The following is a 13,255-nucleotide window of genomic DNA, read 5'->3' as shown; positions in this document are numbered from 1 at the left end:
AATGGATAGACATGGAACTAAATGATTGACAATGTGAAAGGGAGAAACTGAGTCAGACTCAGTGGAGCACCGCACACAGCCAGAAGACGGTGTCAGCTAGTGAAGATAGTGATAAGTGTCAATCACTGTGGGTGCTAACACAGGCAATGAGGGGGACCCACAGAGAAGCAAAAAAGGGGGGGAAATAGCAGTTGAAAAAACAGAGATAAAGGAAGGATATAGGTTAGGGGTTTGTTATAGAAATGGATGGGTGAGATTGTGTGGCCTGCATTGTGCAGGAGGTCAGACTAGATAGTCATAATGGTCCCTTCTGACCTTAAAGTCTATGAGTCTATGAAGGAGCGTAAGAAAGGATTAAAGTAAACAGAATAGCGATTATACTGTACAAAGAACACACTGAAGCAAAAAGTGCACACACACACACACATGCACGCACACACACATGCACACACACGAGTAATAGAACAGTGATGGGTTTGCCTTGCATAAGTATAGAGTTTGCAATGTTGCTGTAGCCCTGTTGGACCCAGAATATACGAGAGACAAAGTGGATGAGATATTTTCTTTTATTGGTTCTTTAAGAGCTCTTTGTGGCTTGAAAGCTTGTCCAGAAGTTGGTACAATAAAAGATATTAGCTCACCCACCTTTTCTCTCTCATAAGTAAAGAATGATACACAAGAAAGCAAAGTGTAAATGAGAACCAGAAATGCAAGTAAATGTAATCATTATATTATTACTATTTTGGATTAACTGATATTAGTTATTTTTACATATATTATCTTTTCTTTAGTTATAAAGTCTTGGATCTGGCCCCCAGTTCTCCATTTACAGGATATAAGCAATTTCCATTGACTGAATGGAAACTAAAGCGTGGGATTCACAAACATATTTTGGTTCCTAACTCCTGTTGATTTCAATGAAAGTTAGGTACTTAAATACAGTTGTGAATCTCATCCTAAATGTATCCTTTATGGAGAAAATGAGGGCTCTGGAACAAAGGGGGTTGAGGTTCACACCCTTTATAAAATATTGATCAGTCTGTGATGCTACCAAAGGAATTAGTACTAGGGCATCAAGTTTTACTTACAAAAGTTAAGCATTTCTTATTTTAAAGTCAATTAAAATCCTCCAAAACTTCAGTTTCACTGCATTGTGCTGTGATCTGTTATCTAGTGCCCCCCATGTGCTATATTATCAGTGACACTCTACAGTGATTAATTTCAGAAATTTAATTAAAATGTAATTAATTTTATGCTTAGCTTGTTTAGGAGATATAACAGTGAAAATAAGCTATCAGATCAAGCTTAGATTTAACCAGTTTATTTCTTAAATCTACTAAATATTCTATACATTTTTGCCACTCCACTTTGACAGTAATTAACAGGATCCTCATGAATGGCCTCAAGGGGTGCTTGTGATGGAAGAGATAAAGGACCATGGTTTAGTCAGTCATGGAGTTTTGAACAATGATTGAAAGTCTCAAGTTGAAAGACAATTTGTTACAGTATTTGTGCATCTTCTGATGTGTGGAAAATACACTCTGATCATATCAGTTGTTTCCATATTTTATTTATTCAGCTTTTTTCTGTGTGCAAGAGTATTAGATCCCCTTTTTCAGATGAGATATAAAATGAAGTCCTGTCCTCTTGTACTCACTAACGATCCCATGGCTCTTTCCACATGAATAGAAATGTTAGCCTTAGTGTCATGGCAAAATTCCAATTTGGGTAATTACTTTCTGCCTACTTAGATAATTAGTGTAGGCAAGTAACTCGGCTAATGCTGTACACTTTTCCTTATCTCTCAAACAATATCTGAGCTGATACTGTATGCTTTTCCAAATACATCTGAGTTAGTCATACACACATGTGCTTTGCAGCTTTCCTTAGTTTTGCGAATTCTGAGTTTAGGCCCAGATCCACAAAGGGACAACAAATTCCTCAAAACTCTACAGAAAATCCCAGATTTATGTACCAATGAGATCTATAAAACCATTGCTTAGCTGCTGCTTAACCTACTCAGCACTTACATTTTTCCTGTAAAAATCTCCCAGGAGCCTTAGTTTCTGCCTCTGGGCTTGTGCACAATGCCTCACTTTGGGCACCTGGATACTTATGTCATGCTTCAGCCCCAGCAGGACCCTCAAAGCAGGTGAACCTGCAGGTCTCAATCAGGTAGGCATGTTCTGGGGACATTCAAAATGTAACTTTTAGCCCAAGTGGTTAGGGGAGTCACCTGGGATATGGGAGACCCAGGTTCAATTCTCCTCTCTCTCTCACAGGGAGAGAGGATTTGAACAAGGGTCTCCCATCACTCAGGGAAGTGCCCTAAAATTGGAGCATCCTCATTCTCATTTATCCTTAGCCTTAAGCACAGGAAAGTGAAATTACTTGTTCAAGGTCACACAATGAACAGTGGCAACACTGGGAATAGAAAGGTCTCCTGAGTCCCAAGCCCATCAGTGTTCTATCCACTAGACACATTGCCAAGATCCTACTCAGAATTACAATTCCTCCCTACCTAGGTATTAGGTGTTCTTGAGGCCTGCCTACTTGTTCATCCTCTGAATAGATAGATGGAGGGCGGCTCTAGACATTTTGCTGCCCCAAGCACGGCGGCATGCCGCGGGGTGCGCTCTGCCGGTCGCCGGTCCCGCGGCTCCGGTGGACCTCCTGCAGGCGTGCCTGCGGGAGGTCCACCAGAGCTGCGGGACCAGCGGACCCTCCTGCCGCCCTCCCGGCGCCCGGCAGAGCGCCCCCCGCGGCATGCCGCCCCAAGCACGCACTTGGCGTTCTGGGGCCTGGTGCCGCCCCTGGATAGAGGCATGGATAGAGTGGTTATCCAATGCCCATAAACAACATGGCTAGGTGTAAAGGGGAATGCCCAGCCACAGTAGAGAGACAGGAGCAGCCGTCCTGGAGATGTCTAAAAGTAAGGTTTATTAGGGGTCTTGGGAACTATGGAGAAAAGGGCAGATGTTATATCGGACCAGTCTGTGGGAATGTAGAGATGCATTTCAAACAGGACTACGTTAACACAAACTAGGCATTTTTTAGTTTGCCTAGAAGAGTCTACATGGGGCAGTTACAGCACAGCACTTGAGTGCATGCTGCAAATCACATCTCTGTAGTAAGCACTGCAGGGCTATATAGCCAAGCCGTTAGTAACTTATATTTCATAATAAAGACAATACCATATAAAGAATGAAGAAAATATCAGAGAAAAAAGGTGAAAATACATTGACTCGCTCTTTTGCATTCTATAAAATGGCAGCTGTCTGTCATATTGCTTTATCTCTGTTGATACCTAGTTATTAGAAACATATTTTTGACTTAGCATTCTGAGATTTACATATAAAGCTGTGTATGGCTGTGAGAATGCAAATATTACAGAAGCTACTGTATGTAACCAGTGACCCTGGCCTCCCATGTCTGCTATGAGCCCTTGGTAATGTTGCCTCTTTGGAATAAATGCCTTCTTTTATATGTGTCTATATTTGAAGCTACTGTAACTTTTATAATGTGGGAATATGTGGGGACAGCTTATAACCCACCTGCTAATACATCCCAGAATCATGTTTGCTTTTTTTGAAAAAGTGTTACAATGTTGACTGATATTTAGTTTGTGATCCACTATGAACCCCAGATCCTTTTCTGCAGTACTCCTTCCTAGGCAGTCATTTCCCATTTTGTATGTGTGCAACTCATTGTTCCCTAGGCGCCGACTTTTCAAAGTGCCCACTCCACCCCTTCTCCCAAGGCCCCACCCACACCATGCCTCTTCCCACCCCTGCTCCACCTCTTCCCACCTCCACTCTGCCCCCTCCCCTGACTGTGCCGCCTTCTCACTCCTCCCCCCTCCCTCCCAGCCTCCTGCCTGCACACCGTGTAACAGCTGATTGCAGCAGATGGAAAGCATGGGGAGGGAGAGGGAGGTGCTGATCCACATAGCCTGCTGGTGGGCAAGAGGTGCTGGGGACATGGGGGCATGGGGGGAGTTGGCAGGAGGGCTTCCGGTGGGTGCTCAGCTCCCACCATTTTTTCCCTGTAGGTGCCTATGGCTTGTTCCTTCCTAAGTGGAGTACTTGGCATTTGTCCTTATTGAATTTCATCCTGTTTACTTCAGAACATTTCTCCAGTTTGTCCAGATCATTTTGAATTTTAATCCTATCCTATAAAGCACTTGCAACTCCTCCCAGCTTGCTGTCATCCACAAACTTTATAAGTGTACTCTGTATGCCAATATCTAAATCATTGATGAAGATATGACCAGGAATGGTGTCCCTAGCCTCTGTTTGCCAGAAGCTGGGACTGGGTGACAGGGCATGGGTCATTTGATGATAACCTGTCTGTTAATTCCCTTTGGGGCACCTGCTATTGGCCACTGTCAGAGGACAGGACACTGGGCTTGATGGACCTTTGGTCTTACCCAGTATGGCCATTCTTATGTTCTTATATTGAACAGAACTGGACCCAGAACTGATCCCTGGGAGACCCCACTCAATATGCCCTCCCAGCTTGCCTGTGAACCACTGATAACCCTCTGGGAACAGTTTTCCAACCAGTTATGCACCCATCTTATAGTAGTTCCATCTAGGTTGTATTTTTACCCAGGGTTTTAAACCCAAAATAGTAGTAACTTAATTGTTTCACTCCAGGTGGTGTCAGGAATACATCAATGGGAACACAGTACTTCTAGCTGCTAAAAAAGTGATACAAATAAGTGTGCTCTTATCTAAAACTACTATTTATTAGATCTAAGCACACACAAACATAAGGAATAGGTTTAGAATATCCCAAATAATTACCTAAAATCTGAAATGGTATCGAGCAATTAGCAGCAGGTCAGCAATGGCTGGTTGCTTCCCCACCGGGGAGTAGGGTGTCTCTCAGGATAGCTTCAGAGAACAGTTCCAAAGTACACTCTATTATCTAGTCTTTTTATAACTGGCTTTTAAAAAATACGTAGCTCATAGTGCCCCCTACTGGGTCATCACTTCAGTAAATTACTTATCAATAAAACATTCCTAACAATCTTAGCCATAATAAGTTCTGTGTCAAAGGTGCCGAAAGTGAAGGTCTCCATTCACTTATTTTCTTTCAATCTAATAACGTGTTGACTCTTTTCACCCCTCCATCCATTCTGATTAGCAGAAACTGCAAGTCTGCAGCTAATATTTGATATTGCCTCCAAAAGCCCTACTTTTCCAAATTAACCTTTAACTATCTGGTGATTTATTTCATTAGCTAATGGTGGCTAAATGCACACAATATCACTACAATTAGCTTGATCAAATTCTGGGGTAACACTTCCCTCAGTTCTGGGGTAACACAATTACATTAGTTTGTTCATGAGAAGACCATGCAAGAAGGCCATCAAAGGCCTTACTAAAGTCAAGATAAACCACATCTACCACCTCCCACCCATCCACAAGGCTTGCTACCCTGTCAAATAAAGCTATTAGGTTGGCTTGACATGATTTGTTCTTGCTAAATCCATGCTGACTGTTATTTATTACCTTATTATCGTTGAGATGTTCGCAAATTGGTTGCTTAATTATTTGCTCCATTATCTTTCAGGGTACAGAAGTTAAGGTGATGGGTATGTAATTCTTCAGGTTGCCCTTTTTAATCTTTTTATAGATTAGCACTATATTTACCCTTTTCCAGTCCTCTGGACTCTCTCTCGTCTTCCATAACTTTTTGAAGATAATTGCCAATGGCTCAGATATCTCCTTAGTCAGCTCCTTGAGTAGTCTAGGATGTATTTCATCAAGCTCTGGTGACTTGAAGACATCTAACTAATCTAAGTAGTTGTTCTCTTGTTCTTTCCCTGTTTTAGCCTCTGATCCTACCTCATTTTCACTTGTATTCACTATTTTAGGCAATTGTGATCAATTAGTCTGACACCCTGATTAGCATAGGCCATACAACTTCCCCAAAATAATTCCTAGAGTATATCTTTCAGAAAAACATCCAATCTTGATTTACAATTTGTCAGTGATGAAAAATCCATCATAATTGGTAAATTGTTCCAATAGTTAATTACTTGCACTATTAAAAATTTACACCTTATCTCCCGTCTCAATTTGTCTAGCTTCAAATTCTAGCCATTGGATCATGTTACATATTTCTCTGTTAGACTGAAGAGCCCTTTATTAGATATTTGTTCCAATGTAGATACGCACAGACTATAATCAAATCACTTCTTGTCCTTCTCTTTATTAAGCAAAATAGATTGAACTCTTGCTATAAGATACATTTTTTAGCCCTTAAATTATTCTTGTGGCTCTTCTCTGAATCCTGTTTGCTCCAACATTCTTCTTGAATTGTGGGCACCAGAACCAGACAAACCAGTGCCAAATAAAGAGATAAAATAACTTCTCTACTCCTACTAGAGATTCTTCTGTTTATACATTAACTTTTTTGGCCATAGGATTGGATTTCATTAACACTTTTGGCTACAGCATTATGGGAGCTCATGTTCAGCTGATTAGCCACTATGACCCCCAAGTCTTTTTCTCAGTTGCTTCTTCCCATGATAGAGTCCTTCACCCTGTAAGTATGACCTACATTCTTTGTTCCTAGATGTAGATATTTACATTTAACTATATTAAAACACTTTTGTTTGCTTGCACACAGTTCACCAAGCAATTCAGATTGCTCTGAATCAATGCTCTTTCCCCGTTATTATTTAGCACTCCTCCAATTTTTGAGTCACCTACAAACTTTATTAGTGATGGTTTTACATTTTCTTCCAGGTCATTGATAAAAATGTTAAATAGTGCAGGACCAAGAACTGATCCCTCCTCAGTCTTCTTTTCTCAAGACTAAATATTACCATACTTTTACAACTTTCCTCTTGGGTCAAAATTTCTAAACCTTTATCACTTTTCTAGCTCTCCTCTGGATTCTTTCCAATTTTTCTACACTTTTTCTTCAAGTGTGGACAAAGTACTTGGGCTGAGACTTCACCAGTGCTGAATAGACTGTTTTACATATGAAACTCCTGTTAATATAGGCCGGAATATTAGCTTTTTTTTTTCAACTGCATCACATTGTTGGCTCATATTCAATTTGTAATCCACTATAGCCCCCAGATATGCTTCAGCCTAGCTAGTAATTCCCCATTTTGTAGTTGTACTTTGGATTTTTCATTACTAATTGTAGCACGTTGCACTTCTCTTTATTGAATTTCATCTTGTTGATTTTGGACCAACTTTCCAATTTGCGAAAGTTGTTTTTAATTCTAATCCTGTCCTCCAAAGTTCTTGCAACCCCTCAGAGCTTGGTATCACTTGCAAACTTCATAAGTAGGCTCTTCACTCCATTATCCAAGTCAATAATGAAAATATTGAATAGTACTGGACCTATGACAGACCATTGCAGGACCTCACTAGATACATCCTCCCAATTTGACAACAAAATATTGATAACTACTCATTGAGGAGTTATGTTTTTAGAAAAAAAAATCTAAAGTTCTAGGTTTTGTTCCACTATAGAATGAAGACAAACATTGAAACTTCAGAATTTTCCTGAAATAGAGCTCTTGTTTTCAGGCCTGCCCTACATGGAAGTTAAGAATGGGCATTTGAGTAAGCACCACCTGTTTGGTTTGTTTCTCTAGTCCCTGTGCTTAGTAAGATTCTTATATTGTTAAATGCTGCACTCTTGCACCTTTAATCTTGTTTAAATTAACAGCAGTTATATAAACCTGTTTAAAGTCATTGTGTCTTGCCATGAAATTCATTGGGCTTTGGGTCAAGTCCTATATCACTGATGCTGTACATAACTACACTCCCCTTTATTTTTACTTTTGGGGGGGGGGAGTGAGATTTGGGTATAATTCTCAGACATGTGAAACACAGAACCATTTTTGCAAAAGGTAAACTAGGGGATCAAAGAATCTTTAAGTATCCCTGCAGCAGAAACCTTAAACACAAATCAAATTCAATGGTGCAACATCAGATGTAAGTTTAATATGGCCATTTGTACATGAATTATCCATCTTCTAAAAGGATAAAAGAAAGGGAATATGGTGGTTACCAATAATCAGTCTATGTGAGGCTAACTCCAATGTGTGTGTGGCGGGGGGGGTATTTATATTTTTATTATTCTCTCAGCACTAGGTTTTGTCTCTTGAGTGTAAACTTGATTATTTTTTTTTTGCTGAAAAGTTTCTTTTGTCAAAAAATCAAAACGTCATTTCTGAACACACTTCTTTCATTTAAAAACTGAAAACTTTTCATATGAAAACAATACTGTTAGATTTTCAGTTGCTGAAGTATATTTTTAATAAAATTTCTCACGGCAACATTTTAATTACTTTTTGTTTCTGTCAGAATTTTCATATGAAAAAAAAATCATTTCCTGATCATCTGTGCTTGAGAGCTAGGAAATTGTAAGACGTTGGGAGGATTCTGAAGGAAGGACACTATGCTGATATAAGGTGTAATGCCTTGTGTGTGTTGGGTGGGGGGGAAGAGATGCTGAATATACCAGAAGTGCTCCTTCACTCATCCTTTGCAATGCCCAGACAACCACCTACTCCACTGGGACATGGAGCACTGTAGGGCTCTCTAGCCTACCCTCTTTGTGCTCTTCATTGATTTGCAGTCAAATTATGGCTGCACTGTGTCTCGGTGTGCTACTCCTTCTCCCCACTCTAACGCACCTCTGATTTTGGAAGTGAGAATTGATATATACTCCAGTTTTCTACAGCTGTGGAAGTGCTGGATATCTCTTACAAAGTGTCCTATGTGCAGGGTAGATCCACAATGAACATGTGACTTTGACCAAATGGATGGATGGATGAAGCTTCCTAGTTATGGGCATGATCCAAAGCCTACTGAAGTCAATGGAAAGATTTCCACTGAATTTAAATAGCCTGTGGATCCGCACTTATATGAACTGCCCTGAGTTTGCCACTACCTTATCCGTACACAGCCTGCATTGTTAATACATTGGCTGTTTTGACATGGTTTATAGTCCATTGAGCGTTTATTTTTTATCTTCTTTCACAGGAAACCCAAGTTTAGTAGCAAGAAGTGCTGCTTTCTGTAAAGATAATTTTGGTTAATATTCAGATACTTTAACTTATTTAACACATACGGATGGCTTCTATTTAATATTGTCTGATGCTTTCACCATTTTGATTATCTTTCCTTAATAAAATTATTAATTATAATTATATATGATTAGAGTACCATTTTAATATATTTAAAGTCTATTGAGTACCAGCCTCCTAATGACATTAGATTTTGCTTCAGATTATGTTGCATCTGTTCAGAGTTTTTCGTTTTGAGCTGCCTATTGTCTAATTATACTTGCTTGATTCTCTGTTAAATCTTCTAGAGCTGAATCAATTGACTCTATCATCATCTCCTCTACTGGAGTAGATTTTGGTACTAATGAAAATTTAAAACCTCAATTTAAGCGATTAAATTCCTTTTCTCTTATTTTTTATGACCAATGTTACAACTATTTTTATAATTCTAGCATGATTAATTATAATGTCATTCATTCTTCGATTTTAATCAACTTTTCAAAGTTGTTACTGACTGCATTTTACTTTCCTCAAACACTGCCATATGCCTGTTTAAACAGTCTAGCTGAAGCCATAACATTTTCTTAGCCAAAGTGTTTTTCAGCTTGGAATGTAGCTGCTCAGTCATTCAACTATTCATTTTGTGCTCACTGGTTCTGAATAGTAACTAGATGCCATTTCAATCATCTGTTCTTTTAAGAAATTGGCTGAGTGGTGACAACAGAAAAGCAATGGTGTAAACTCATACTACAGATGTGTCAAGGATATATCTTTTGTCAATCATTCTCATCTCTTGAGAAGTTTGGTTACGCCGACTTCACCATCTAAGGAACTTTACCCTTTTTTAACTCTAGTGTGGCCTAATTCAAAGCCATTGAAGTCAAGGGGATTTTTTTTTTCACAGTGACTTTGTCAGGCTTGGAATTGAGCCATTTCTGCTTTGTGGATATTTATAGGGGTAAGCCTGCTCTTTAGGAGAACTCTATGTCAGGGAGCTGCTGGGTAGCTATAACATCCATATTATGATCATTATAAGATCAATGTTCACTTGAGTGTTCTGCACAGGATGCCCTTTTTATAACCACAACCCAAGTTTTGTTGAACCATCAGTTTCCATTCATGATGGTTTACAATGAGGGACTAAATGTCAGACTACATGAACTGAAGGGCTCTTAACCTTATGTTCTAAGTAGTTTTTGACTCTATGAATGGTTGTTCATTATTTTGGGATCTTTTCAGAATCAGTGCCCTTTTATAGCTGTCCTTTGACCACTTATTTCATCAACCTAATAGTCCCATCTTTATCAATTATCAAATTTAAAGCAAATTCAATTAATGATTTTACCATACATTTGGGGTTTTGTAGTAGTCCCAGTTTAAAAAAAGGTTTAAGAGAAAAATATTTATTCTATTATTTCTTCAGATCAACAATAGGCTATAGCTCATGTATCCAGAATTGTTAACTTTAGCTTGGCTATTGCTGATGTACAGTACGCTGTGGGTATTACATGAGTGTCCACTATACTGACAAGAGGAGAAGGAGCGTTAAACTTGTAGTAAAGTCTATAACAGCCTCAGTATCAGAAAGACTTGCAGGAAAAATAATTTACTGCAGCATTTTTAAATAACGTTTATGATCAGGGTATTGAACTGCCATGATTAAAAACATGTTAAGGTATAATCTTTGGAGCTAACAATACTAGCAATTGCAGCCTGAAACATGAAGCAAAACCCAGCAAATCAGATAGAATTGCCAAAATGCTAAGTAAAATTTAAATCCAAACTTTGCTAAGTTTGCATATCCCTAGCAGTTCACCAAAAAAAGTTGATGGCCAGTGCAAAGGCCATCTGTGGGTTTGGTACAGTGAGGGAAGCATAATACTCATCAAGGGGTTATATCTGCACATCACAGTTACGTGGGGTGGGGGGCGGAGGGACCAATTCTCTTTCCTCACAAACTAACACAGAGTAAGGTTCTTCCAAAGTGAATCTTGCTACCAGCTATGATTATCTGTGTGAAGGACTGTACCTCTGCTGCCAAGGCATCACAGTTCTGACAGCTGTGCTTCCATTACATGGAGAGCTTACCCAGAGGACATGTGGGGCTATTTCTAATGTCCTCATGTCAATGGGAGGGGAGGACAGCATGGAAGAACTTCCATCTGCAGGTTTTTGTTGCTGCTTTGGCTACTGGAACTGCTTTTGAGTGCTTAGCTCTTTCACAGTATTGCCTACTGCAATGAACTTTTCACTTGCTTGGTCTCTCCTTCAGAGCTGACTACAGGTCTTCATCAGGATGGGTGCGTAGATATTCGCTTGAAGAATGTGTGAATAAAAACACTACAATTTCAGAGAAGATGGTGGTGAATCCTCCATGGAAAAGGTTAGTACAATTGTCTTTTCCAAGCCCTCTTTGTCTTCTCCCTGCCATAGATTTTGAGCCCTTCAGTTGACCTACTGATGGGCTTTCTTTAAGCCTGGAGTAGGGTAAAAGGAAACAGCAAAGGAAGAAGTGATAATTCCATCTCTTTATATTAAGCAGTTGCATAACTTATGTATTTACCAGAAGAAAATAGGTTTCTAAAGTGCTGAAATTTATGGCAACTTACTGTGGATCTTGATTTGTCAGAAATTATTTTGCTCAAAGAAAGTCTAAAATTGCTTTGTGCTTTTGCAATTTTATTTTAATTGGGGGAGAAATTAATGCTGTCAGGCCTAGAGTGTGATTGATTTGTAAATGTTCTGACACTAAATAAATATATTGTACTGAAACAGGTGGTGTAGTATTTTTCTTCTGGTCTGTTCACACATCTTGAATGAAATAATTTACACTTATTCAATAGATAATGAATAAATATTCAGAAGCTAATGTTAACAAAGCTCGTTTAACCTTATTGTTTTATAAAGTTTTTAATCACAGCCAAGAGAATATTTTAGACAATTATATTTCATCACACTTTCATAAATATAGCATTTTTGTATTATAATTTGGGACATATATTCTGTATTATGAATAAGGATGTATATTAAACCCATTAAAGAGCCTTTATTCTGCATTTCTATTTTTCTTCCAATTACAGAAGGGAAATGCATTATTAAAAATAATGAATCCACTTAAATATTTTGGGTTTGAAAACATTCTATAGATTTTACCTTCTAAAGTTCAAGTTCTGTTAAAAAATTGTTTTAAAACTGCCTTGATGATCATATAAACATTGATGATATGGAACATGCAATACACTAGGCCAGATTCTCAGTTGGTATAAATTGGCATAGCTCCAATGTGCACCAATTTAGAATCTGTTCCATTTAAAAAAAAAGATTAATTCACTTTAAAAGAACAAATACACTAACAGATGTATTTGAGCATAAGCTTTCATGGGCTACAGCCCACTTCATCGGATGCATCAACAAGTACTCCAGTTCTTTTTGCGGATACAGACAAACACGGCTGCTACTCTGAAACCTTTAAAAGAACAGTAACTTTGTATCTGCATGTTAATAGCCTTCCTCATGTAATGCTATTCCCATGAAATCCTTATGATGTTTTAACAGAAGAGACACAGGTAATCTTCTACCTCCATTATAATCAAGTCATTAATTGATAAGTACCTTTTTTAAAACATACCTCATCAATCATAGACTTTACTTACCCTTAAGAAGTGGGTATTCACCCACGAAAGCTCATGCTGCAAAACATCTGTTAGTCTATAAGGTGCCACAGGATTCTTTGCTGCTTCTACAGAACCAGACTAACACGTCTACCCCTCTGATACTGGCCTTATGTGGCTTTCTGTTTGATCCTGTTTGCCAACTCCCGTAGAGTTCCCTGTACAAAAAGCTATCTGATCCTGAAATGTAGTTTACTGTTTCATTTCTATTCAGAAAGAAAGAACAGCTTTTCTGTTAAAAATCTCCCTGCAATTTTGGTGATCTGCTATTCCCACTCTGCCAGCTACATCTAGGTCTCAGGAGACTACTATATATGTCCATTGAAAACATTAGCCCCATTTTGAATATGTGAATCAAATTGGGGATAAATAATCCTGGATAGCTGTGTGTGATGAGGTTTTGTGCAAGAATGATATTTTTGTTGATCAACCAATTGATGCTTGTTTCAGATGCTGCCCAATCAAGGGGGTAAAACTGGTATTTAGAAGCAATAGCCATAGGGATGGTATGTTCTACTTTCTTTTGGTCATAAAACCT

The sequence above is a fragment of the Mauremys reevesii genome, linkage group 1, assembly GCF_016161935.1.
Source record: "Mauremys reevesii isolate NIE-2019 linkage group 1, ASM1616193v1, whole genome shotgun sequence".
NCBI lineage: Eukaryota > Metazoa > Chordata > Testudines > Geoemydidae > Mauremys > Mauremys reevesii.
Note: the sequence above shows the minus strand (reverse complement) of the source record.